The sequence below is a fragment of the Convolutriloba macropyga genome, chromosome 13, assembly GCF_964194025.1.
Source record: "Convolutriloba macropyga chromosome 13, txConMacr16.3, whole genome shotgun sequence".
Classification (NCBI taxonomy): Eukaryota; Metazoa; Xenacoelomorpha; order Acoela; family Convolutidae; genus Convolutriloba; species Convolutriloba macropyga.
In genome coordinates this window covers 41,835,753-41,860,216 of record NC_134480.1, presented here as the reverse complement: position 1 = coordinate 41,860,216, position 24,464 = coordinate 41,835,753, and the positions used below count along the sequence as shown (strand labels likewise).

At 35.7% G+C, this 24,464-nt stretch overlaps 1 protein-coding gene across 5 annotated transcripts in view; it reads right to left on the bottom strand.

The window, feature by feature from the left end:
* The window catches only part of LOC142351519 (reversion-inducing cysteine-rich protein with Kazal motifs-like), a 106,824-nt gene that overhangs the window by 73,810 nt on the left and 8,550 nt on the right, over positions 1-24,464 (bottom strand). The window contains exon 1 of one of the 5 annotated variants that reach the window (XM_075403585.1): positions 5,028-5,214. The exons of 2 other annotated variants lie outside the window; for them this stretch is intronic. The gene's annotated coding sequence lies outside the window, so the exon portion shown is untranslated. 2 more of the 5 variants (XM_075403584.1, XM_075403582.1) reach the window with 2 other exon arrangements.

Genomic DNA, 24,464 nt, shown 5'->3' with positions numbered 1-24,464 from the left:
ATTAATAAAATTTTAATCTAGAATGATAAACGCTTCAAATATTTGAATTTAGAAACAAATACTGAAGACAAGTGAGATATGAAAAGTGGCTAGGGCTGGTTCCACTATAATAGGTCAGTTTTTGCTCAGAGCGCACCATATTGGTCTCAACGCATTGAATAATAGTTTTCACTAAAATTGGTACCAATGAAAAAAAACACCGCCCTTGTTAACTTAGAATTTAACTTAAGAGAAATCAGCACGTTCTTGACTTGTACCCCGCCCATCGAAAACTTAACAAAATATTGAATAAAAACTTCATAAAACAATATCATTTAAGGTAGGAAGGCTGAAGCCACAAAAAGTCCTAATAAAACGGAAGATGCCACAACTGGGAAAATAATTTTTCGCATATTTAAATTAATGTCGCTTGGGTTAAAAAAAACCCTTCCCCATTATACAAAACTCATTGATCTCTTTGTTCCGACTCCTCTTGAGGGGGAGGAACTACAAACTCAAATGGGTTATTTTTTTGTTCAGACAATTTTGTCCGATCGATATATTCATCGTAGAGAGTTGAGACTGGTATCATTAGAAAGCTTGTCCAGCGTAGAATATTGAATTTAGAAGATTGTTCTGATTTTCGTTTCTTACAGGGAGTTATCGAGGTTTGAACTTTTGAGAAAATAGAGTGAATTCCGTTGACTTTATTCACAATTTCCGGAAAATTTCGCTAATTTTGATAAAAATTGTCCAATTTTTTAAAGAAAGTGTTGTTGATTTTATTTTTAAAGACAAAAAATATTGACGGCAATTTTATTTGATTTTTTTGTCAAAAATTCAAAATTCTGACTTTTTCATCAAAAACAGCACAAAATAGGTTTCTTTAGTCCACTTTGACTAAATTTGCAGGAATACACACACAAAAACCACTAACAAAATCTTTGTAGACTCAAAATGGGACCATTTCTACTTCAACTTCCGTAGCAAGTGCTCCATAATTCAAACTTTGCCGTTTTTCGCTAACTTTACTTGTTTATCAAAAACGAAGCATTTTGTTTTGATTTTCCATTAACAAAATATCTATATCTATAACATTCGAAAAATTAACTGTTCCTAATGGACGAACAAAATTAGCAGAGCTAGTTTTGGACCACACTTGGATTGTTACAATTCAAAAATAATTTGGATTGTAATCAGACGGTCATTTTTATTTAAAAAAATCGATCTTTTTAATATATTAATGAAATAACAGAACATTTCAAATCAAAACTCACTAGTGATAGGCCCAAATTGCTTCCTTATTGGCCACAAATTATTGTATCTAGTTGATTACTTGAAAATTTATGGCCGTTTTGACTTTTAACAATATTTGATTTTTAAATGAATAATGGCTTATTAAACTTTGCTTAATTTTTCTCTTAATTTGGTCAACTTGTAGCTTAGAATCAGCAATGAAAGAAACTTTCTTCGTTCTATTGAATTCACATTCTATGTTTATTGCGGTTTTACACCTTAAATTATGGTTTTCTGGCTTTGATACTAATAGATTTCACATTTTTCTTATTTTCAGATATTTGCCCATTTTTCACGTTTTCTAGTCCTGTCACATTGTCGCGTTTTTGACAGATCATGTATCAGATTATTGGCGTTCAAAATAAGGCACAATCGATAATATTAAAAATTTTTAAGGATATAGATTCTGGTTTCAACGGCTTCGACAAAACTTTCTCAAATTTAATTGAATTTTTTAATTTTGTCTTTAACTGTCGTTTTACTTTGTCTTTTTAGACGTATGAAATTTCCTGTACAATGACTCGGTTTCATTGACTTTTCATGGAAGAATAAATGGGCCGATATTTTGAATTTAGATAGCTGATGGCTTTCACGATTTTGAAAACAATTGTTTTCCAAAATAATAAAAAACACTTTTCAACTTCATAATTTTGCCCTTTTATTGTCTGTTTTCTAACTAGTCTCGTTAATTACGGGCTAACTTTGACAATATTGTTGTCATGGGAAGGTGTCACAGGGATTAGTGTCACAAAATCTGATGTTTTTAAAGAATTCGTTATGACTTTACTGACTTTACTTTTCACAAAAATTTATTTTTGATTTTTGTCAAATTTTACGTTCTTCTTGTAGACGTAAGATATATTCGGCATAATTGCAGGTCTCAGGGCTATCTTCGGAAGAACAAACAAATCTATTTAATTATTTCAATTTCTAATTAATGGCTTTCATGTCTTTGGGAATAATTTCTTGTCCAAAGAAAAGTATTACTTAGTTTTGCCTCTTCTTTTTTGTCTACTTGTTACCTGATTTCATAAATGGGTGGTCGTATAATTTATTATCGGTGTTCAAAAAAGGTGCAATAGATCATATTTTGAGGGCCAAAGTATGGCTTTACGGGTTCGAAAGTGTTCTCTGGCAAAATTTAACTGATTTGTTTGTTGTTGTCTATTTTTTGTTCATTCTGTAACTCCATAAAAAATGAATACCGACAGTTCTTAATTCCAATCTATAGACACAACGATAATGCTAATTCTATGGGATATCTTAGTTGATTTCTAATGGTTTTCATTACTTGGAAATTGTTTTGAAATAAGCGAATTTTTCATATTTACTGTTTTTGTTCTTTATTGTCTAATTTTAACCAAGCGTTATTATGGACTGGTCCCTTATCTTTTCTGGTGAATTACAAGTTATTTTATTTCGTTTAAGTTTTATCTGGCGCTATTGACTTTGTTATTAAGTTCTGTTTTTAAAACGGACAAATTTTTTGATGTAATTAATGCTTGTTGTTGTTGTTTGATTTTGCTGTTTGTCTTGACTCACTTTCTTAATATTGACATATCTCATCAATCTAATGCATCATTTTTTACTCCACTGAGTTATTTGATTTGGAGGCTATCTTTTTGTTCATACACCAATTTTTTTGAAAAATACTTGAATTTTGGGGGTTTTCTTTCTGTTCCTCATTTGGTAGACAATTATGCCAAAATTGTAAATGAGCGGGGTCGGAACCTTATGTGCGATCGCACATTTCCGAGCCTTCTTGTTGAATTATGTTATCAAATACGTTCAGTGTTCGAGTTATTTAGGAAAACTAAAACATTTGTTAAAACAAATCAAAAAGCAAACATGTGATTTGATTCCAGGGTAACCCAAGGCAATTTATTTAAATTTACTTGTTCTAAATAACATGCATTAGAAGTTTAAAAAAACCAACACGAGTGTCAAATTCTTTAACTTGTCCGAAAATTGCCATTTGTGATTAACTGCGAGCAATCAACACTGCATATTTGAACGTTGCATATTTTTGAAAACAAAATTATAAAATTATGAAACCAAAAGAAAAAACTGGGAGTAGAAATTGAAAGTAAAAAATGAAAACGCAAGCGTTTAATACTGTTTTTAATCAGTAATAAAAGCAAGCAATTATTACCGTTTAATAATCATCTTTTTTTTTCTGCGGAAAAAACTTCTGCACTGCAGCGTTGAAACGTTGTAAAGCCCAAATTTTTAGAATGCACAATCATTTTCGGCAATGAAAAATTCGAAATAAGTTAAATAAGTTAAATGAAATAAAGTGCCAAAAAATATTGATAATGGCAAAATTGATTCATTGTGAACAAAAACACGAAAACAATACTACAAACCTTCTATGCTGCGACGAATTTGATTTACAGTCTCGTTACAAGATTACCGCAAAATACGAGATCCTTAAACTTTTAACATAATTTATCTACTTAGAATTTATAAGCAACCTTGTCTAGCTTATATGGAATGAGCCGCAAAAAAACCCACAGACGCAATCCGAGAAGCTAAATTAAAATTTCCTGCATAGCTAATCAGAAAGCACTTACCTTTTTTTTGTAGACAGGAGGTAACACTAATGCGTTCGAGCCGACAATATACCTAATTTTGTAACAGAAATAATGGAAATAGCGGTTTGAAAGGGTACAAAATGTCGGAAACGTTCACAACAAGCGGTTTAAAGCCACGAAAGGCCAAAAACGATAATGTCACAAAATACTAAATAAGTGAGTGAAACTATACTTCGTAGATGGTGTTTTTTCTTTGATCAATTTTGTCTCGGTAATTAACTAAAAGGTAATTTTGTTCATACTTTTTTACCTTCTGTTTTTGAATTTGAATAATACACACATAGTTTTGCCTACGAGTCACAGTACAGACACGCGTAGTGAAATAGACAACAGAGCCATACATACAATGAACAAAGACATTAACACGAGATAGGAGGCAATGGGGGAAATTTCAGCGTGTGTGCAATGGCTGAAAGAGTGAGTGAGCGATAAGTAAAAAAGAACGAGAGTGGGGGGGGGGTGAAAGAGGCAAAAGTGGGAGTTGTATTTAGTAGTAATAGTAGCAGCAATAAGCGGAGCAGCAGACGCAGCGAATGTGGAAAGATAGATAGATAGACAAAAGAGTGCTAACGAAGTATGGCAAAATAAAAGTGGAAAAATTCTTCCTTTTGGTCCATACCTCCTCCGATTTTTGTGTTCACACACAGCCTTCACGCGCGCCTGCTTTTCAACAAGGAAGGGGCAAGGCACTGCTGCACTTCCATAACTACTATTACTACTTAACTACTATTATTAGTATTACTGCCATAACTACCGCTATCTTTTGTTATTAACTAGTAAATTCAGTGTACGAACAAAAAAGGTTAAACATACTAGTAACAAAATACGAAAAAAAGGTAATAATTTCAAATTTTCACATCAATTTAAATTACTTCTCCGTTTAAATTTGGGACCATACTTTTAAAACGACAATTTCTATGTTTTCCTTCCTAAAAATTAAAAGCCCCTATTTTTCTGTATAACGGGATTTTTCACGCTAGTATCGAGGCATTAATGTATGTATTTATGTACTTACGTGTACACTTGTGTATTTACGTGTGTATGAATGTAAGAATGAGCGACCGCAGCAGCGCGCAGACAAAGGAATAACAAGATACAAATTGAGATATAGATTTAGAAAGATAGATCTACGATTATGTCAGAATATAATATCCTTACGTGTATATGTGAGTGAATAAAGCCTTGTATGTATGTATGAAGACGTGAGTAAAGATACATATAGATAGATCTAAGATTGTCTGTCTATATGTAATATCCTTACGTGCGTATGTTTTGAGGTATATGAAGATAGAAAGAGTGACGGAAAGTGGGAAGGAATGAATTTGAATGGATGTTATAAATACAAAAAGTGACATTGAATGTTGAGAACTGCAGGCGCCATTTCCTCCCCTCTCTTCCCCTTCAATCCCACTCGGCCGAATTCCCACTTATCCGAACAATTCACTTCAGCTTCACAGCGGCTTGTCTGAGCTGCCCCCTCCACCCCTCCACCCCCCCCCCCCCGCCTCCGAGAAGAAAATAGCCATCTATAACTCACATGTTTACACCTTTCTAATGGTATTTAATACTAGGCTAGTCCCATACCTCTTATCAGGCCCTGCAAAGCATTTCTAGTATATAAAAGCTCATAAGTTTGTTCACACATGTTTATGAAATCCCCCCCCCCCGCCTTCTAGCTTCTTTTCAAATTCGAAGAAAAGAGAAAAGCAAAGCTTGGAGACAAATTTGCTTGTTGTTACGTGTCACTTTGACCAGTTATTTCAAAACAATTTCAGCTGTTTTTCCACTGCAGAACTTTTTTTGATCGACTATATATCGATTTCAGATATCCAACCAATTTATACACTTTCTCCATTTTAGTCAAATATCAGATATTAGTTTAATAAGATGTAGGATATTAATATTAAATATTAGTTTTATTTTTTCTCTCGGTTTTATCTTTCTATAAATTTCTTGCATCAACTTCATCTACAATTTCATCTCGCATCAATATTTCGGTCGATTTCTCGTTCGCTTTTGTGATATTGACAGAAAAGGATTTAAATTTGAGTGACGGATTTAACACGTTGGTCCATTCATAATGTATGAATAGTTCCAAATTTCAATTAATTTATCCCCTTGTTTCCTCGTTCCCTCTCTTCCCCGCTCCCAGCTAAAAAGCAGGAAGCACAAGCGGGGAGGCAGTTAAGACAAACAACCAAATTGCTTCACCACTCACAATAAGCCGAACAAATTACAAACACACTTTACATTAGTTGCTACACTATCAATCGTGAACAGAATTACCATTTCACATTTTCACTCCTTAAAAACACGTGAAAACAAAAAAAAATGCAAGGACGGACATACATGGTAAAATCGATTTAATTTCTTTGAATTTAATGGCACCAAAAATTGTTTATAAACTGTTAGAACCATTTATAAACAAACAAAGTTGCATAAGTTTTAAAAAATTATGAAGTTATAACTGTTGCAAACAATCATTTTTCGCAAGATTTTTGTCGATTACTGGAAAAAAAAATTAAGTGAAAATTCATTAAATTCTAAAACTCAGAGTCAAATACGTCAGTTAGCTTCACAAAAAAATTATCGTCTCGTATTATGAAAGTTTATGTTAATTTTTTTTTCAACAAAAAATGAAACGAAAAAAAACCAAAAAAAATATTTCCAATAAAACTCAATGAAAAACTGAATGATGAAAAATTGAATGATTTTGGATGATAATCGCAAGAAATTGAACCTTGATACGATCACACTTTTTAGGTGGGTTTAATAGCCCCGTCTATCTGTCCTCTCCGAGATATCTTTTGTTATTATGATGTAACAATGTTGATAATAATGTAAGTAATTAAATTGTTGCTTTAAATTGATTTATTTTATCATAAAAAAGGGAAATTTATTCTTTCTAGATATATTTGCTATTCGGCTAATAAGCACTGCTGGTACTATGTACATTGCTAGAAATGGTACAAACAAACAGTCAAATGTCATTGTGTGTTGACAAGAGCAGAAACATTGTATACAATTCTGAAACACTCTTTCTAACAACCAGACTAAAGCAGTCAATCTTCCCTTTTGTAAACAAAGACAGCCGACCTGTCATGTTTAATGTGAACAGCTGCAAATTTCCCCACAATTGTTTTTGGGAATTTGAGCTCAAATGACAGTAGCATTGATTTGTCTTACTTTTCAAAACTCAAAACACGTTTCACAACCCATACATTTCTAAATTGACAGGTCGCTTTGTTTTCACGCAGGCTCTAATTACGGATAAGGCGGATCAACTGAGAGACAAGTAAACAAAAGAAACGAAGGTTTGGACAGTTATCGTCTCTAGCAGAGCAAAACCTGGATTTCAACCTTTTAGTTTAATGTAATCTTTCGCAATTAAAGTTTAATTTTTTCCAAATTTTTGGTAAAGGTGCTGAATTTGCGGACCAAGAAAAAAGACAGCTGAGAACAGGCTACTGTTAATGCAGTGCAGACTAAAAGCCTAATGGTGCTCCACTGCGATGACACAGAAACAAAATTAAAATTATGAATAACATTCAAAATGTGACAAAAAACTGCTGAATTCACGATCAAGGAAATTAGTGCAAACTTCAAATCGAAGAACTTGAAAGCCTTCTTTTCATACCCAACATTGCTCTTTTCTTTTGACCATGGCCACTTAATTGAAAACTACCACGTGCTACCATAACTGCAACAAACATTGTCCAGAGTATGCTCAACCTGAATCTATGCTTAAATGAGAACTCACCCTCACAGAAACCGTTTCATGGAAGCAGGGGATTGAAATATCAATGTTTGGAAATCACATGGTGATAGATTTCGACATTTTTAGGCAATGGAGAAGTTCTCGGCCAATTGAATTCCAACAAAGCTCGTCGTAACTTTGAGCTGGAATTTAAACTAATTCAAGTTCCTTAAATTCGTCAGAGAACAGCTTCTTGGATTCCAACGAACAGCCCTGCCAAAACCAGTGAATTTTTAAATCATTTTACCGGCTCAGGAATAAAACAGCATTTTCAGATCACTTAAGTGAGGAAAAGAGAAAACCTGTACTAACAGAAGAACCGAATTTTACGATCTCTGCAGTAAAATTTCTGATAAACGAGGTTGCGAAAATCACACATAGCACCAACCGAATCTGAAGAGCTTTGAGAATTACTAGACCAGATTTCAAAAAGACTATACCGGACAGTTTATATATGAAAATTCTTGCTTGCTCTCAGGCTCTCATTTACAATCGTTGTTTGCGCAAAATCAGGCACCCCAAAAAAGCTTTTATTTGGCTCCATTTCCGAAACTTTTAAAATACTCGTGACTACGTGACATGCCTGGTATAATACAACGACAAACACATTTGCAACACTTATCAAGAACATCAAAAAGTTGACACTTTACAATACCCTAACTCCTAAAAATGCAATAAGAAGAAATTTTAGGTTGATATTTACATTATACGCAGTGAGCTATTTCTATCAACGTATCACTTTCAATTTTCTAATCTGTTAGTATTTTCTAAATGCCTATTCACACTTATTCACATGCAATAATTAGTCCTTTTTTACAAGTTCTTTCAGGAGCACGTGAAATAATCAAAACGGTCAACTTTGTTAAAACCAAAGAGTAGTATATCGTGAGCAAGAGTGGGGGGGGGGGGGGTAAAAGGAAGTACCTATGTATTAACATTAGGTATAGGCTCCTACCCTCCAATTTCCAAAGATGTACCTCCTCACAGCATGACTCACCGGTATTTTCGTAGTCACTTTTGTCCATTTTTTCTTGTGAATATTTTGTTTACAAAGGATTAAGTTTTACTGTAGCGTGAGAAAATATTGTTTTAGTCATTAGGGGATTAAGTGCTTGTAGTGATTTAAATGAACTAAGATGAGAAACTCATATAGATAAAAAGTGTGTTTTAATTAAAAGTTATTGAATGGTTCATTTTTGTGTGGGTGTTAATAAATGACATACTGTTATGATAGATGGCTCATACTGTGTGGGGGTGAGAATTTGGTTAAAAATGTAAAAGTTTTGGTGTGAGTTAATCTCCGAGCATTAATCCATGCACACTTGTGTATTTGAAATGAGTATAAATAGCTGCAACACAAAATCACTTTTCATTCTGGTACTTTTGTTAACAAAATTGTTGTTGAATTTTTGCTAAAAATGAGTTTGCCAACTACACCTATCAAGGAGGAACCAGTCTCTGACTGGGAAGGTTCTCCTCCCACTCCCAAATTTAGCAGGCCTCAAATGGCTAAGAGAACCGCGGGCCGTCCCGGTGTTCGCAAACAAGTAGCCAAACGCACTGGCCGACCAGTTAAATATAGAAACTGCAAGGCCATTTGCAAGGTGCTCAACGAAAACTTAGCTGATCTGGATCTGATTTAGATAAGCCTAAAAATAAAAAAACTAAAAAAAAAACAAAAAAAAATAACAAAAGAAACAAACGGTTCACAAAAAACCAAAAACATAAACAAACCCCAAAGTCGCTGGTTCGATTTACCCCTAGTGATTTGATTATCTGTACAGAATAAAAAAAATATCTGACAATAATCAAACTACTAAGTGTAGTCGAAAATGAAAATTGGGAAAACTTACAAGTGAGTATTTGTTTTATATTTCAAAAGTCTTTCGACATACTCGCAGCAGTTTGGTGTATTCGAAAATGAAATCTGCATAATTTAGATCTGAATACATTTGTGTTTTAAGTTTAGAGTTTCAATTTTTTTTTCAAAATAGATGTTAGTTGTTGAATACAGTTTATTCCTGATGAATGGTATCATTCTAAGGATGATGTGGGGGTACAATAGGTGTCAAAATTCGGAAAAAATGGGTTTTTTAATGGAAAGAAAATAGTTTCATTAGGGCTTCTGGACATTGATGGCTGAAGGTTTTCTGCGAGTCTGAAAGCCACTTAGAGTATATGTGATATGCGCTATGTGTCAACTCCCGTCTTACCTATCACATATACCCATGCAACTATCAGACTCTATATAGAAAACCCCGCCGGCTAATGCTCGTCAATGTACACCAGATTTTCAGCCGAGAAACCATTGAACAACACAAGAGGACCCCACCCGGGATCGAACCCGGGACCCCCGGATGGGAGTCCCAGATACTACCACTGAACCATTGGTACTTGAGATGACTTAGATTTTAACCATATTTATAATGGATCATAACGTAATGACATCCTATTTTATTAACACAAAATCAGTTTTAGCAAAAGAGGATCCCACCCGGACTCGAACCCCGGATGAAAAATTTAGAGAATTAAGTGTAATTTACAACTTATTTGAGTCTCAAATTTAACAAAGGAAAAAACTGTTTCCCGCAGCTGAATAAAGTTTCATTTGTAAAAAAGAAAAGAAGTTAAATTTCTTAATAACTACTCATTTCGAACCAGCATGAAACTCAATTTATTCTCACGACAGAGATGAGCAAAAACCCTAACAATCTATTTCGGTCATTTACCTTTTCTCATATTACACTTTACTAATGCCAAAGACGTAGCTCACAACATGATACCCACGCTGTTCACACGAAAGGGATCAGCAAGAAAATGACTTAGCAACAAAATAATAAGGTCATTTACCTTTTCCCTTATTACACTTTTCTAATTTCAAATTCCAATAATGTACCTCACAGCACGATACCCAAGCTGTTCACACGAGGGGGATTAGCAAGATAGTGCCTTAACAACAAATCAGTACGGTCATTTACCTTTTCTCATACTACACTTTACTAATGTCAAACTCCAAAGATATTCCTCACAGCATGATACCCAAGCTGTTCTCACGAAAAGGATTAGCAAGATAATCTCTTAGTAAGGACATTTACCTTTTCACATATTACACTTTGAAAATGTCAATCGACAATAATGTACCTCACAGCACGATACCCAAGCTGTTCTCACGAAAAGGATTAGCAAGATAATCTCTTAACAATCCAGTAAGGTCATTTACCCCTTACAATATTACCCTTTACTAATGTCAATTACCAAAGATGTTCCTCACAGCTTGATACCCAAGCTGTTCTCACGAAAAGGATTAGCAATATGAACCCTCAATAACAAATTAGTTTGGATTACTCATTCATTCGCCACTACTATTCATTATTTCAAAACAAATTCTAAAAATCAGTTGGTCAAAATTCTAATTTAATTTAACTTTCTGTTTTCAGATAGACTTTGTTTCTTTCTCGTTGTTGACAGTTTCAAGTTATCTTTTTGTTTTCAGGTAGACTTTGTTTCTTTCTCCTTGTTGACAGTTTCAAGTTGACAGTTTTCAGAAAGACTTTGTTTCTTTCTCCTTATTGACAGTTTCAAGTTGAACACTTGCAGTGTTGAAGCGGGTAAGCAAACAAATTTAACTAATAGAAACCTTGATTTGTTCCTGTATTAAAACTGAACCATTTTAGCCAGCCAAAATTTCCCCCAACAGTAGATAACGCAACACTTCACTTCACATCTAAATCCAAATACAAACAGGTAAGTTTGCTCAAATTTAACTAATAGAAATCTTAGTCTGTTCCTGTATTTAAACTGAACCATTTTAGCCTGCCAAAACTTCCCCTCAACAGTAGATACCGCAACCATTCACATCACCTCTAAATCCAAAAACAAACAGGTAAGTTTTCTTTTAATAAAATCTGCTTTCGGGAGGTAAGATTAAGATTGTTTGTAGAATGGACCTCAAAATTGTATCAAAGGGAACGAATCAGCGAATCAATCTTTTTCTTCCCATTTATTCGAACGATGTGGTTCTGGTAATCGAAAATAAAGTAAATGGGCAATGGCTAGCCGAGGAACGTACTATTCTGCCTCGCGCAATTTTCGAAGACTTTAGTATGATAAAGCACGGAGGTGAATTCGTATTACCTCACAGCGAAGTTGTTCCTGACTTCCACTCAGTTGAACTGGAACCAGTAGGACTCCAGGTAAAAGATTGTGAGAACCTAACTGACGTACCAAAACAAGTTCGAGAGAAATTTATGGATTACGAACTGAGCTGCCAACCTATGTACGAATATCAGTTAGGACACCTTAGGGACCGCGAACTTTATGAAGCTTTGTGGCAACTTGACAATGACTCTCCGTTAACTGTGACGCCACCTCCTTCATCTCCAAATGAAATCAGCTCCTCAGTTTTGGAGGCTCCACGTAAACGTCAAAAGAAGTTGGATAAATCAGAAGCTGATTCCAACGATGAAGACATTGAGTTTGTCATCCCTGCTAAAAAATCGATCAGTCGAAAACTCTTTTAAAGATTTTCCTGGACAAACTTTTCAAAAATTTTGGATAATCATTTTTCAATTTTGTATTTTGTTATAGTGAAAACTTTCATCATGTTTTTTGAGAATTTCTAATACCTATTTATGAATTAATTCTGAATTAATTCTTTGTGAAAAACTCTAACTTTTTCCAAAGAGTTTAATAATAAAAAGGTAGCAAAGTGCACATTTTAGTATTATTTCCAAAACAATTTCTGGAGTTTGAAATCAGTAGAGAGGACAGCAGTTTTCAGGCAAACTTTCATTTTCCCTGTTAACAATTCAAAAATCAGTTTAATAATTGCGGAAATTATTTTCAATTTTAAAATTTACTTTCATTTTCACTTTTCAATTACGTGCAAACTTTCACAGATTTCAAACAACAAATCCTCATCTTGCTCTGTTTTTTTTAGAGAAAATGCCCAGAAGTTCTAACCCAAAGGAACAGTGTTCTTCCTGCAATAAGCTTATGAAATCCAATATGAGCAGACATCAGAAGCTTCACGCAATAGTTTGCTCACAATGCCCCAAATCATTTCCTGACCAAGATAAATTGCAGAAACACATTGCTTCCGTACATGCACCGTCTCTGGTTATCAAAAAGAAGTTTTCCTGTAGCAGCTGTCCCTTGTCCTTCTCTACTTATTATCAACTTCTACATCACAAACGAAACAGTCACCAACGTTCAACTCTTAGCACCTACGAGGAAGTTGACTTATCTATCTATGGAGACTCTCCCGCTCTTCATAGTGAACGTCAAACGGTTCAACACTTTCTGAGAGACTCGGTTCTTGAATTGTCCAGAAAGAAAGTTCACAACTTCAAAATAATGGAGATCAACCATGAAACAGTGATCGACAAATTGGATTGTGTTTACAACGAGTTACCCAGTTCAGCTAAAATCAATATTTCGTTTGGATTCGTGCTGCAGAGTGTGCAAAATCCTGACGAATTCCTCTACTACTACGCAGCAGATAACAACCCCGTATTCTCAAATCCCATGGTTCTCTCTGATGCCTCAGATCTCAATTATATTAAATCAATGTTGAGACAAGATGAATTTTTACCAAATCTAATTAATCAACGTCCAGACACAAAGTGGAAGTTTTATTGTGTTACAAATGTCACTTTCTTTGTATTTCTCCTCAGTGGTGTTCCGCTAGGATGCATAGAACATTCAATTCCATCAACCTTACTGAGGAGTCCAATAGTTAAATGTTTTGTATCTGACTGCGAAAACAAACCTTTTCAAGACAATTTATGTATGTTTCGTTCCTTGCCCTATGAATTATATGGTAGCAATGAGCTACAACAAAAAACAATGGAATTGATGCGGATGTTTCTCTCAGCGACACGGAGAAATGACGAAACGTTTCAAGGAATACATGAAGACGATATTCCTGTTCTTGAGGCTCTAGTTGACAGAAATATTCAGATTTACTCCATATTTTTTGACGAAGAATCCGAAATGTTTGCTGAACATACTCGTCGCTCCTCGATGAAACGTTCAAAGAAAACTTCGTTACTGAGATATGAAAATCACATTTGTTGGACAGCAGACATCAACAAATTCCTCAAAACGTTCCGGTGCTACGTATGCGATCAATTTTTCGACAGATCCTTAACTTATTGCGGCACATGCAAAACTGCTCAGAAAACACGCAACACAAATATCCAACAGGAGCCTATCAGTTATCTGAAACTATTTTTGAACGTCTGGAAGATGTAAATATTAATGTTCCGCAAGAGCTGAGATTGTTTTCTCATCTTATCGTATTCGATTTTGAGTCAACAACAGTCCCCGACAGTACACTCAGAAACACAGATTTGACTTCATGGATTGGAAAACATGTCCCCATTAGTGTGTCAATATCCTCGAATCTGCTCTCCGAACCAATTTTTATTTGCAACGAAGATCCACTTCAACTAATCCGTGATTTTGTATCCAGCTTGAGTAATATAGCGGAAAAGAGCACGCTTCTAATGAGGGAGAAACTCAATGATTTCGTACTGGTATTGGAAGAAAAATATTGGGCTCTTCGACAACTGGTTCCAGTGGAAGACAAGCAGGTACCCACCGGAGCGGAAGACTTATTTGAGAACGAAGCTGAACCCGAGGTGGAGGAAGACGAAGATCTTGAAATTAGGAGACTGAGAAGCGAGCTCAGGGTGATATCAAAATTGAGACAAGATTTTGAAAAATATTACAGTACCATACCTGTTTTCGGATTCAACAGCTCTCGGTATGATTTAAACCTAATAAAAGAGTATCTTCTGCATCACCTCTTAATAGAAAAAAACGTTATTCCTAAAGTGATTCGAATGGGGAATAAATATATTGGCATGAATTTTCTTGGTCTACAGTTTCTGGACATTTTAAACTTCCTGGGAGGAGCGACAACTCTGGATAATTTCCTAAAAGCCTATGGAGCGAGTGAAGAGAAAGGTTTCTTCCCCTATGAATGGTTCGACAGTATTGAGAAGTTGAATGTATCCCAACTGCCACCAATTGACAGCTTTTGGAGCAAGTTGAAAAATCACAACGTTCTTTCAGTCGATTACGATATGTTTGTGGAATTGAAAAACGGTGGAATGGAGCAGGATGAAATTTTGAAGAAGTTGAGACTCAAGAAAGTTCCACAAAATGCCGAAGAAAATTACTTGGAGCTCCAAAATATATGGGAAAGAAAAGGTATGCAGACGTTTCGTGACTTCCTCATGTGGTACAATAACAAAGATGTCGAACCTACACTTGAGGCTATGAAGAAAATGATCAGTTTTTACCACTCAAGACAAGTAGACATGTTGAAGTTGGGTTACACTCTTCCCAACTTGGCAAACAGGTTCCTTCATTCGTCAACAGATGCAGCTTTTTTTTCCGTTTTGTGAGAAGGATAAAGAATATGATAATTACATTCGAAAGTGGCGAACAGGGGGACCCTCAATTATCTTTACAAGGTATGCAAAAGTTGGTGAAACAAAAATTCGAGAGTCAGAAAACGTTTGCAAGTCCATCGTCGGAATAGATGCCAGTCAGTTGTACCCTTTTTCCATGGCAAAAGAGATGCCAACAGGACCCTATACAAAGTGGGAGTACAATGAAGAGACTGAAAAATTTCATCCGAAGAGGAACTGGAGAAGCTACTTTGAACAGCAGGTCATGGACTACTTCCAACAGGTTCACCCCAATTGTAAAATGCAAACCCAGTTCACACACAAGAAACAAAAGAAGCTCGGTCCTTATTTAGTTGATGGGTTTTGTAACCATTGCAACACGGTTTTTGAAGCGATGGGTTGCTTCTTTCATTTTTGTCCGTGTCAAGAGGAAAAACCGCTTCTCTTCGAGGACATAGAAAGCGGATTGAAGCGGAGAGAACGTGACAATGATAGAAGAGAGTACCTGAAGGGATTGGGGTTAAATGTTGAAGAGATCTGGGAGTGTCAATGGAAGAAATGGCGGACAGACAACACAAATGGGGTTAAAGACTTTCTCAAGTTAAACTATCCCTTCCAACCATCGATGAACAAAAACTCGCTCATTGAGAAAATTAAAAGTGGAGAACTGTTTGGTGTCGTCAATGGTAGTCTTGAAGTTCCAGAGGAAATGTATCCTTACTTTGAAGACTTTCCTCCAATTTTCAAGAACTGTGAAGTGGGACGCGATGATATTGGGGACCATATGAAAGAGTTTGCAGAACGCAACAAATTACTATCCAGACCCAGAAAAATGCTCATTTCCAGTTTCAAGCTTGAACGAGGACCAGTTATTACATCACTTTTGTTATTTTATCTAGAAAAAGGTGTGATCCTAAAAGACGTCTTTTGGTTTCTCCAATACACTCCCCGGCGCTGCTTTGAGACGTTTGTTCAGAATGTTGTCGATGCCCGCCGCGAAGGAGACCAGAATAAGGAGTCAACAGTCGTTGCGGAGACAATGAAGCTGATTGGAAACAGTTCGTATGGATATCAGATCATGGACCGTAGTCGACATACGAATACCAAGTACGTGAAAGGATCACAGGTGGACAAATTTATTAACAATAGGTTTTTCAAGACTATGAATGAGCTACCAGAGCAGATATATGAGGTAGAAATGAGCAAGTCGCGTATCGATCATAAAGAGCCAATAATTGTGGGCTTCTTCATCCTCCAGTACGCCAAACTCACCATGTTACAACTTAAATACAACTTCTTCACCCCTTTCTGTGATAAGAACAAGTACGAACTCATTGAAATGGATACCGACAGTCTCTATATGGCCCTTAGTGAAGAAAAAATTGTAGACATCATTCGACCACAAATGCGATCAGTGTGGTACTGGATGAGACAGAGCGACTGCAATGATAACTTTGCAGCAAACTCTAGCAGCAATTTCTTCCCACGAGAATGTTGCAGAAAACATGCTGCCTTTGACAAGAGAACTCCTGGACTTTTTAAGGGAGAATTTAGATGCTCTGAAATGATTGCTCTTTGTTCAAAGACGTATTGCTGTTACGATGAGGAAACAGACACAGTTAAACTATCAAGTAAAGGACTCAACAAGAGCAACATTGAGGAGCCCCTAAACAAATATAGAAAAGTTCTGTTCAATGAGGAGCGAGTTTATTCAACAAATCGTGGCTTCAGAGTTGTTGACAACAAGAAAGTTTGTACCTATGAACTAAAGAAAGTGGGACTTTCATATTTTTATCCCAAGCGTAAAGTCTGTGAAGATGGTATTCACACTACTCCTTTAGATTTATAACTCGTTTTCATTAATCTTATATTTAATTCGCCTCTGTTTTTAATTAACAGTTTTCCTACCAATACCTCTATTTAACAAAAGACTTTTTTGAAATAACTGAATTAGATACAAATACACATACAAATAATTAAATACAAAATTACAAAACCTCAATAAAAAGTTTTGAAAACCATTTGCAACATTTTACGGATTACTGTTTAAAAATTTCAAGATTTTGGTTTTCAAAACTTACAAAACATCAGCAAAGAACTTCAATATATGAAAATCATTTAAATATTTAGACGAAACTTTAGAAAATAGCACATGTGCAAAATAAATAGCATATAAACCACACAATTCTGAATCTTGGAGTTTCTCCTGTACTAATGAACCAAAGTTTGCTCTTGTCCTGATGCCATATTTTTCCAAAACTTCTCCCATCGAATCACCGTAGAACAACTTTCCATTTTTATTCGCAAGCAAAATCCAGTGGGAGCCCGGTTGAGTAGATGGATCTATGTTGATTATACAAAACGTGTTTGTAGGTAAATATTTTGGTCGAAGGTCTGCAGGGAAGGAACCGAGGTATTTGAACTTTAGGTGTGGGAACCTGTTGACATGTAAGAGTTGTTGATTATCCATTTTTGGTGACTGATCCCTCCTTATCAACTGCAATTGAACTTATACGTTCACCACTAACGAATAATTTTACAGTATTGGTCAAATTGTTAGCAAAGTAGAGCTCCAAACGAATTCCTGCTCCAACTACATCAGGAAAATGCATTTCGACACTGGCCTCCTGTGTTGAAGTGAGATCGAAAAATAAATGAAAATGATTTTTTTAAAATCCTTGTATTGAATGTTAGGACCGTCATCATCAAATTTGAGTGCTTTCATTGTTTCAGCATAAGCTCTCACGTGATTTTCTGTTTTCAAGTTTACAATAGTTTGATTCCCACGCACAATTTTAACTTGTCGAAGACCAAATTTACGAAAATGGAACGGATTCGTGTTGTATGTTCCACTGAACTCATTATTCAGATTCATAGCAATATCAATCATTCGAATTGGTTTGTTTGAAATATATTTTCTTGTATAAACTGGTTCTGTCCAGCGGGAATAATAAACGTCTTTGGAAGTTCTTCATCATAGTAAAATATGGCAGGTTCTCGAAGCAGTCTGCTTTTGAAACTTCTCATCCAGTTATCTGAGATCGCTACCTGTCTAGTAAAAAGGCAAGCTTCCAAAATTATAGCCTCAGAGTTCAGCCCACCAGTATCGATCATATAGAACGCTGGAGATGATCGGATCAATTTCAGTCTGAGGTTGACATTTGGGAGAAGTAAAGTTTCACAAGCAAATAGACCTATTGCCAACGGACCGTAAAAAGTAAATTCATCTTTATCTTTTTGAAAAACAGTATCTGTAAAAGCTCTTTTTGTAAAATCGTTCGGCTCAATCTCGTATCGATATCCTTGGCATTGGGATAAGCTCTCCTTGGTTCCTTTTGTTCCTGAAAATTCAGCAGAGACAAAAGCTTGGTGAGCATAAAGAGAATTGGCACTGTGAACTTGTTCATTGTTTAGATAGACTTCGCAATTAGAGAAAAGTGAATGAAGAGCATTGTTTACCAGTAATGTTTCTGCGGCATTATCCAAACGTGTTCGATCGCCTTTAATAACCCTTCCTCTGATGAATAATCGAGTAGATCGCAAGTCAGTGAAAATATTACGATCAGTTTCCAATTGAAATTCGATTGTTGATTCGTTTAAGGAATTTGTTGGAAATATTTGTTGTTCATTGGACCAAAGAATTGGGTCTAAAATTGGAACTTTCCGAAAAAAGTCGGGCATAGAGTGAGACAAGGAATTCATTTTAGCCGACCGTTTTTTATAATGATAATTGAGGAAATGATCAAGTTTTTTTCTGGAATAATAAAGTAAGTTGAACTTGACCAATAGGGAAGAAGGGAACAAGCTGTCCAGCAGCGTTTCTTAATTCTACATGGATACTGTGGAAGTTCGATTTGATTACTTTATGGAATCTCAAGTGTTCGAAACTGCGATAACTCAGAACCTGCGATCTCTTAAAAATCTCATCATTATGGAACTCTCGGTGTTTGAATGGAAAGGAGCGTAGAAGAGGACATTTCACATCACCGACTGAATTGGGTTCAACTATATCCAAGTAGAGTAAAACTGTATGTGTTCCAGTAATATCAAAAGGGAGATCTGCCGTTGCCCAGGACTTGGTGTTGTATGATCTTTTCGAATAAGGCATAACAGGTTTGTCAGCTTCAACGCCCAAGTTAGCAGCCAAACTTTTGCTGAATGATACATTTTGAGATTCTCTATTGCAAAAAGTTAGTCTTCGACTTTTTTGTCGATGTTGATGGAAAATTGAGGATCTAAGTTTTTGGGATGCCGTGCTTTTTTGGGAATATCTGTAAGACTCTTTACAAATTCATCCATAGAGTTAAAAACTGCTGGTGGAATGGCAAAGACATGCTTAAATTTCTCATCATAGTGAAAGGTCATCAATCCTCCTTCAACGTTATAACATATACCGGGATATGATACTTCGACTAAAGCTACTTCCCAAGATCCATCCAGTTCAATTTTGTCGGGAAGAAAATTAGTGAATGAAGCCATTGTATTTTGAGGATAAACTTGAGAGGAAGGGTTGGATACTAATTCAAGATAAAACGAATTCATGATGTTTGACTGTACTCTGTGACGTTTGTTTGGGAAAATGATTAGTCAAGGTTCTTCAGAAAGTCTTTCCGAATTTTTTGCCGAACGATACTTTGTCTCGTGTTTTTCCTCTTTTTCATACCACCACCAACTTGTTTTCGTATTGTTGATTTCGCAGTCTTCTTTACTGCTTTTTTAATTGAAGTCTGTCCTGATAAAACACCTCCAATTTCGGGAATGGCGGACTCGATTACATCTCGTCCAATTTTTTTTTGCTGCAGGTAAAACGTATTTCTTGAGAATTGGGAGAGTTGTTCTAGCGACTGTTCTAGCCAAGGCTCCAAAACCACGCCCTCTCTGACGAGGAACTCCTTTAAAATATGGCAGATTGTAACCGTCCATTTTCTAGCGCGACTAATTGAAAAATGATTATTTAACTTTTGACAATTCTTGCTCGTAAAAGATTCCATCAATGTTGTCTCCTTTCTGATCAACAACAAAGTAAGTCGGGAAAGGAGCCAAAGTGTTTATTTTTCGAATTAGGAAAATTTCATGTGTATAGTGAGGCTTATATCCTTTTTGAAAATTGTGCCCTACTAATACCATCCGAACTTTATCACCTACTTTAAAATTAGGCATCTTGTTTTTTCGTAGTTTCATCCGCTTGTACATGGCAGTCAAAAAGTCAGCATTGACTACATTTTTGGGTGCCAAACCAAAAACTTCGATTTATTCTAGAGTTGATGATGTCAACAAACATTTGCAGGTCTTTGATGTAAGATAATGTGTCCTTTTCCTCCAGGTAGCGGTAAATTAAGTTTTTCAGGGTTCGTATAGCTCTCTCGCCAAAAGCTACTTTTGTTTCACTATAAGTGTGAAATATTTGACTCCCACATCCTCGCAGAAATTGGCCATATCTCCAAAAAACTCTTTTCCTTGATCTAGCCATAACGTTTTTGGGAAATTGAGTTCGTTCTTTTTCGAACACATTTTGATAAAAGCTGCTTTCACACCCTCTGCTCCTTTGCTTCGTAATGCTTCTACTCGCAAGAATCGAGAAAAAACATCGACAGTAACGAGTAAAAAGTTGATACCTCGGTTCCATTGTGATAGTTTATCCATTTGAGCAAGATCCAAGCACCAAATCTCATCAATATAGCGAGCATGCGCATTTAGCCGGGGAAATTTTCGTCTGATTCCTTTGTACTTCGTATAAGAGTCTTTTGACTGTAAAAATTCAGTAACTCTCTCGCGACTGATTCCACTTGATTTTGTTAGGTTATTGATAGAACCGAAAGCTGCTGGTCCCTTCCCTTTATACAACTTCTGCAATTTGATTCTATCTGAAACTGTAATTGAACCAGTCTGAGCCATACTTTGTCCTCAAAATGTTGTTTTTAACCAGATGTGGTCTCAGATTTAGAACTTTAAGAATAAGGAAATAGTTTGGATCAACTGGAGCGTTCTTCAATTTAATTGAACAAAGGAATGTTTTTATATCAACTCCTGCGTCAACGTTGTCAACAATAACTGTATTGGAAAGTGAAATTTTTAACCGTTTGTTTTCGTAAATCTCTTTCAAAGTTTTCAATGTCTCAGGATAGTTCTCATAAAGAAAATCCAGGTCTGTCTTAAGTTCTTTATGTGGACGCTCGTTTTTTTCGGAACTAACTTCTTCTTTCACTTTTTTGATAACTGGGAAAACTGTTTCTTCTTTTTTATAGATCTCGCTGTAGGGTTCCGGTAATTTCCTTTTTCTGCTCTCCCACAGTTCTTTTGGAACAAGAACAAACTTTTTGACCTCACTCATTGAAGAAATTTGAAAATTTATTCATACAAGGTTGATATATGTAATTTAAAATTGTTATTCCAGCTTTCGAGCCCAATATAAGTCTTCTGGAATTGAGGGTTGTTGATTTTGACGTGAGTTTTCTAAGTTGTTTTTGGAAGCGAACAAACTGATTTTTTCTTACTGCTATGAGGTTTCCTTCAATCAAGTTTACAATACACTCACAGTGAAATCTGATGAACTCTTTAGGACAATTTAGAAGGAAAGCTGGTTGAAATTTCTTGCTGAGATTGCGAAAGAGCTGCAGAGTATAATAGTTCTGTGCGTTTATCATTAATATCAGTAATACGAGCACGACTGTTCGGTACAAAGAATTCTGAGGGAAATGATGTTACATTTGAACAGTATCTCAACAAGTCAGGTGTAGATGGTCTCAAATCAATCATAAGATGACCATATGGACTTTCTGTTGCATCATCATACCACTGTTTTAGTTGTCTTCCGAGTCCTAGCTGTCTCCCCAAGATATCAATCTGCTGCACATCTCTCGGTGATTTGAACAAAACAATGTGAGTAGTCTGCAGCTCGGCATCACGTCCAGTTTTGTTTTTGTGGAAGAGATTATGCTTGATATATACACAATTTAGGTTTCGATGTCTACCGGCTGTCGCAATTCCGTTGAATTTTTCCCACTTGGAAAGAATGTCCAATGAATCATCGAATATAAGTAAATATTTAGTGCCGTCAGCGGGTAAGTTATCGATTAAATCAAAGTCAACTCCCTGAATGAATTCTATGTCTGCAATTGATTGCATCATTGTGTCGTAAATTGACTGAAAGTGCTTATAAAAGTATAAAATTCGATCAAATGATGGTTGAAAAGTTTTCATTCGTAGCATATCATTGATAAAAACAGTTTTTCCAGATCCGGAACGACCAACAAGATACATCAAAATTCGTTCGTTTGTTGAAATGATTTTGTTCATTTTATGTTCTGGGATTAGGAAGTATATAACCAACGGCACTTGAAAGAATAGCAATCCAAACTGTTCGTTTGTCACAAGTTCTAGCAAAAATAAGATTAATAATTGAAAACAGAAGCAGTACTAATACAACTAAGCACTGAAATATTGACAAAAAAGCTGTTCGAGAGCAAGTGCGACCACAGATTTTCCAAGGAGGTCTTTCTTGATTGTTATTATCAAAAATAAAGTCAGATGCGTGATTTAGATGATCTGTCATTAGAGAGCAACTGAGTTTTGTTCGTCTTTAGGAAATAATGATTCACACTTTGATAAATTGGAATCGTGGTGACATTTTCAAAAAACAACAATATGCAAGACCTGTTATATGTCCCAAGAAACAAAAATTCAATATAGAATTAAAAAATGGAACCATGTAACAATATCCAGGGCCGATATTTAGATTTGTTTTCAGGTATCCTGCGGCATCATGAAATGTAGCATGTAATCGAAAAACTTTTGACCAATTGAGAAGTTTTTCTAACTTTGAGTCACCAACTCCTATTAGTCCCCCAAACGGAGCTTCTCTGTTGATTTTATCCAGATCTACATTTTTGATCAAGCTTCGACAGACAGCCAAAAAATAATTTTTGCGTTTTGTATTTCCAACAAAAAGTTTACTGATTTATTTCTCTAACGCTACAAATTCCTCAATGTTCATATCAAGCAACTGTACTGGAACATTAAATTTTAAAAAGTGACTAAAGACAAACATCACATCGATTCGGATCATCTTGGAAAAATATTCTAGTCACACACACCTTCCGTCGAGCAGTCTCACTCACCTCCCAGAACACATCAAATTTTGCTTTTTCCTTAACATCAGTTGGTTGGAACACAGTTTCGTCAATCACCAGCTTCGCAGTACCTACAGTAGGTTCGAACAGTAGTGCTTCTTTTATCATCTCAGGTATCTTTTCAATAACAAGCTTCAATTCTCTGGCCGATAGCATCAGAAATTGATGCAGAATATACTCAGTTTCCACATTTTCGCGAAATACTTTCAAGTGAGTCCAGTTAGAGTTTGTGTTGATTGTTTCCTCTGGGATGCTGATTTGAACTTTCCGGTTACCGTATTCTTGAAAGGACCAACAGTTGTTTCTTCCATCGTGCTCCTCAATTGGTTTTGAGTCGGTGTTGTCTTTTTTATCGTTCATGTCTTTAAATAGAGAAAACATGCTCTCATTGTGGTAATCAAACTGTGGAGAGGGAACAACTGGTTTTCCCTTGTAATTTCGTTTGCGGATGGGAAAGGAGAATTGTTTTTTGGAATTAGGTGAGACTGAGCTTTGATCCATCAGTAAGTAAAAATGAGTTTTTAAAGTAGAAAAGTTGGGTATACAAGGGTAACTGAATATTGGAGTGGAAAGAAACAAATGAATGAATTGTCTTCAAGAAAGGGCTTGATATCTTGAACCAATGAAATTTAAGTAAGAACGAGAACAGTAGCGAAAAATAAACTTCGTATCCAATGAGATGTTATAAAATAATTCGTAACCAAAGAAAATAGAGCGTGCGTCATGACGTAATAGTTATGTCACTTCTATTTTTAGTAACATCACGAGATGCCAAAGATGAGTTTTCTATATTTAGTCACGTGAGGGTGAATTTAGCATCAAACAAAAGCGAGTTATCTCACTATTCTATTGGAGAACACCTATAGTTCGAGAAAGGAATATTTTGATGAGATGATTGAGTCTCTTCATTGTCAGTTTCCTGGATCGGAGGAAGAATAAGGTCTTTGAAATCGGGCAGATTGAAGGCTTCTGGTTTTTTAGAAAATGAGTCCGCATGCTTGGAGAACATGTCTTCTACCCACCAAACACCGTAGTGATTTATGTCACGAGAGTACGGGAACATAATTCCTTTGCTGTCTTTCAACGGGTGAAACCCTTGTTCTTTTCGAATTCTTTCAATGGTTTGAAAATAAGTTTGGAGAGAAAGCAGTGAATTGTTGACTTTTTCTACGGCTAGGTGGAGGTTATGATGTCTAGCTGCCTCTAAAGTTCTCCACAAATCCTTCGGAAGTGTCAAGCTAGTTGTCTGAGTTTTAATTGTTACTCTAGTGCAATCCACCTCAAAAGA